Here is a 4767-nt window from a genome sequence, read left to right on the forward strand (position 1 = left end):
ATCCCAGCCCTGTAGGTCAGTCTCATGGATCCAGGCAAGGCCTGGAGAGGTTCAGAGGTCACCGCTTGAAAAACCCTGCTCTCTCCTAGCCACCCCTCCACCCAGGCATTATCAGGGCATCACCTCCCGTCTGAAAGGAAGGTACGCCCGTTCTGGTCTGTCTGGACTTTCCTAAGACACTCTTACTGCGTCACAAGGCCATACCCCAAGAGGCTGCCTGGCTCTTGTGGGACCACGAGGGTAGAACATCAGTGGATTTAGACTGCAGCAAAAGTTCAAAAGAGCCCATGTTTTCTGAAAAGCTCAGAAACCCCGGTCTGGGTGGCGCTGATGTAATGGCTCCAGGAGTGACCAACAGTCAAGAAAACGCTTCGACCTAACTCACACTTGCCTGCCACCCTTCTGGAATCCGGCTAACCTCCCACCAAAGCGAGAGTGAAATCACCGCGCACCCTGTGGACTGTGTGCCATGGCAGTCACCACACACCCCCTCCATCCTACAAGGCGCTGAGTCCCATCCCTGTTTCAGGGACACGGGGCACAGTAGCGAGCCCTCCGGAGTCTGACGCGCACAAACACCTCCCACAACCCAACTTCCCCGTGTGGCTGCCTGGCACCCCAAGTCCACAGTAAGTCTTCTCCTATGGGTCTTTACCAGTTTTACGCTCTCGAGTGCCAGAGGAGAGGAAAACCAACAAGTCCTCACACACCCACCCCCGGCCCCAACCAACATTGAGAGCTGGTGGGTCCCAGGCTAAAGGGCAGGCGTGTGACACCAGCTCCCCGTGCACACAGGGACAGTCTCAGCACAGGAGCTGAGACATGCATGAGACTAATGGCACTGCCTGGTCCCACGGTGACTTCTAGACAGACCCTGAGGCTCAGCATTCTGGGGCCACCGCCCACCCAATCCTGGCCGTCCCTTGCCCCTTTCACACTTACAGAGAACCGGGAGGGAAGGTGCCCGCTTCTTCTTCTTCCTCGCCTGCAGGGGTGGGTAGGAGACGGCAGCCTCCCCAGACAACAGCTGCCCTGTGCGGGCACCTCCAACAAAACCTCTGTCAACAGCCTGAGCAGGGCGGGACTCCCGCCGGCAGGTGATCAAAGCGTCAATCACGGCATGGAACAGATCTGACCGTCCTAAGAACAAGGGCACGGTGGTCCCACCTGTGTTTGGAGCGATCTGCTAAGCGAATTCAAGCGTGAGAAACTTCCCCAACATCTCACACCCCACCCTACGCACTGGACAGGTTCGCTCCACGGAGGAGGCGGACTTGGAGGGGTAAGTGCAGTGTCACAAGCTGTGTCCGTCCTGGGCTTTTCTACGCGCCTACGTATGTCAACGAGGCATGAATGAGGTCCAGACAGGCCTGGGTATTCAACCTTAGCAGAGAAAAAGGTCCAGTTTCCCCCTAGAAACCCTTATCTGTTCATTTCTGCAGCTGGCTCCCACACCCACTGCCCACCACTGGGCTCAGAGATAGTGGACAGCTTTATCTGGGTACAGTTATTACTTGTTACATATTAAACAATTAAGTTAGAAACGGTTATATAACACCTTGTCTGATAGCTGACACCCAGAGGCTCCAGGATCCTGGACCCGGGGCAGCAGGAGACAGGGCAGGGGGCAGTGCTTCTGAGAACACGCAGCGCCTCCAAGCCACTGGGCCACCAAAGTGCACGGCGAGAAGAGCGAGCAGCTGACCACTGTTGCCTTTACCGGTCACCCAGGGCTGGCCCTGCCTGGAGAGCATGCAGATGAGGACCAGGGGTCACACTGCAGGGGTGGCCCCAGTGCATCCACATACGCTGTGTAGCACTGGGTGTGCCAGACCCACCACACAGGCCACTGCGTGTGGCCTGGGAGACCCAGCAGGGGCACCGGCCACTTGGTGCACAGCGTGGGGGAGCCAGCTGGGGCGTAGGCTGCTCAGTGCACAGCATGGGACACCAGGCTAGGGTGCAGAATGCACAGTGCACACACAGCTTGGGAAACGGCTCAGGGCAGAATGCACAGCGCACAGAGTGGGAGACCAGCTGGGACACAGGCCACATAGCTACGTCCCCACTGGGGAACTTCTGTGCAGAACATCAGACCCTGTGTCCTGAGCACCCCCAGACACAGCCTGAGGAGTTCCAACACCAAGAAGTAGGGAAGCCATCCTGCCAAGGGCGGGATGCTATCCTGCCTCCAAAATACAATGAGACCCACCCCTACCAGTTCTCTGTGCACAGAGGACCCTACAGCACAGGTCTGGCCCCACACTGCTTGCTTACAGGGGATGGCATTCTGAGGAAGGGGGAAGAAGCGTGGCCTTGGGCCAGGTACCTGGGACTCCAGGCCCAAGGCCCATGTGACCGGGTCACGCCCTAAGGCTTCAGGGAGCACTTCCATTGCCCCGGCCCTGGTTCTCATGGCAATCCAAAAGAAATCCCCTGTTCCCTCCACTGCCCCGTGACCTCCCCCACGGGCCACCTCCACTGTGATGGGCAAGGACACACCCTGCTCACAGAAACACAACATTCTCCTTCTCTGCCTGTGAGAGGATGCAGAGCACTGCGCCGGGGGACTCCCAGGCCCACCACCAGTCAGACCCGCAACAGCACACCCTCTTTCCGCCTGCCCAGGAGCCTGGGTGAGCACCAGGGGCGGCCAGTTCGGGTTTTCCAAGATCACTCCCAGCCTTCCCCAGAGTGTGTGAGCACAAACAGCAGGAAGGGAGAAGCTACCTCTTGAAGCCAGAGGCACAAGGCTAACAGACAGTACATGGAGCGTGGGCTGTGCGCTGGGCACAGAACAGGGATGCGCACGTGCATAGACAGCCCTGAACCGGCTTCACAGCGGGCCACACGGCCAGGGAGCACACCAGCCTCTGGGACACACACGGCAGGAAGAGCTGCATGCTGCAGAGGGCAGTGAGAACTACCTGGAAGCAGACTCTGAGGGACACTCCGCCGCACGCACACTTGGGAAAGGGAGCAGAGAGCTGGGGAGCCCAAGGGGCGCTGTGCTCAGACGGGCGGAGAAGCACCAAGTGCAGCTCCCGAGAAGGGGGCAGGGCCAGCCACGGGCCCTCTAACTCCCAGAGGGCTTGGGGAAGACACCGCAGATGTTCACCCAACTGGGAAGTCCTCCAAGGCAACCAGGGCCAGGTGCTCTCAGGATTCCGAAGTCGACCCTGTGAACGCCAACCCAAAGCAGAGTGTTCAACCCAAAAGGAGCAGCAGCGAGTCTCTCTCAAGGTTCTGGCAGATCCGGAATGGCCTGGCCTCCACGCCAGGAGGCAAAGCACACCCCACAGGAGAGTTAGCCATACACGGCACCCCTCCAGTGGAGATGCTGCAGGGTAAACTGAGGCAAAGTCCAGCCCTGACATTCTAGAAGTCAAGACCCCAACAGGTGAACTTGCCCCAGGTCACAGAGCAAGTCACTGGCACAGGTGAGCCCCATTTTCCTCCCAGACATGAGGCTCCCCCGCCGCTCTCCATGGTGACTCCCCACCCCACCTGTGAAGTCAACCAGCAGAAGGAGGAGCAGGGGTCCCATCTACCCCCTGGCCTCTGCTCTCAACCCTGGCGGTGACTCCTCTGCCTGATCTCGTGGGCCCTGCAGCCTGCTGGGGAAGAGGAGTGATTGACATGACAGAAGGGCCCTCCTCCGCCACCCCCCCCCCAAAAAATACCAGTGCTCCCAGCTAGAAGCAGGCACCAGAGGGCAAGAGGTAAAACCACGCCGTGACAGATCCAGAAAACCTGGGCCTGCGCCAAATGACCCACTGACCACACACTCGGCTGTGCTGGGACCGCAGGAAGGGGATCTTCCAAAAGGCATAAAAGCCAGAAAGCCAGTGGACCAGACGAAGCTGGTCCAAAAGAGCCAGAGGCCCAGCCAGAAAGTGGAGACACAGCCAGACCAGGCCCGCAGGCGTCGGGAAGGAGAACCGCAGGGAGGCGGGGTCTGAACAAGGGCACTGACTCCAGCGTAAGGACCAGCTGCACCCCCGTCCTCCCCCAAAGCCATCAGCCGGCACCTCCGGAACACGGAGCTGCTTTCCAGAAGCACTGCAGGGTCTCTGGGCCTCTGCGACCACACTGGGTGCCAGCGGGCCAGGGGCAGATGACACAGGGCTGCCGAGGTGCCCAAGGCCTGCCACAGCCCCGTCAGCAGGGAAGAGGCTTCTGCACACAGTCTAGCCGGGGGAGGAGAAAGTCCCAAGCCATGGGCACCAGGGGCTCCCCACACAATGGGGCAGCCAGACAGCCCTCCTTGGAGGCCTGCCGTCAGCTCCTCAGGGAGGCCTCTGAAAGCAAGCAGGCAGAGAAAGGCCCAGACGTCTGAGCAAAGCCTTGAACCTGAATGACAGGTGCTGCGTGGAGTGGGTCGGACACCACCCTGTCAGCCTCGGCTGTCTAGGCCTGTCCACTGGCCACCTGGGGCGACCACTCGGACAACTGCTGGGGCACAGACCCGACAGGCCTCGTGGATGAGGAAGGCCTGCCCACGTGGCCTGCACCAGCAGCCACAAGCCCACACCCCTGACCACGGAATGGCAGATGAATCCGTCTCCAGCCAGCCCCAGCCCCAGGACTGTGTGGGGACAGGGACAATCTGGAGTCACCCATCACACACAGCCCTGTTCCTGCCCCCCCTACCGCCACCCCTGCTTCCCCAGGCTTGGACATCCAAATAAAACACACCCGGAAGCTCTCGCCTGCCACAAGCTCTCCTTTCTGTTAAGTCAGGCACAAGTGTGTAGAAAATTTTTA

General features: G+C 59.9%; 1 protein-coding gene across 3 annotated transcripts in view; it reads right to left on the reverse strand.

Moving 5' to 3' along the window:
* The window catches only part of GRB10 (growth factor receptor bound protein 10), a 172857-nt gene that overhangs the window by 160821 nt on the left and 7269 nt on the right, over nucleotides 1–4767 (reverse strand). The gene's annotated exons all lie outside the window — the stretch shown is intronic.

Source organism: Mustela erminea, chromosome 11 (genome assembly GCF_009829155.1).
Source record: "Mustela erminea isolate mMusErm1 chromosome 11, mMusErm1.Pri, whole genome shotgun sequence".
NCBI lineage: Eukaryota > Metazoa > Chordata > Mammalia > Carnivora > Mustelidae > Mustela > Mustela erminea.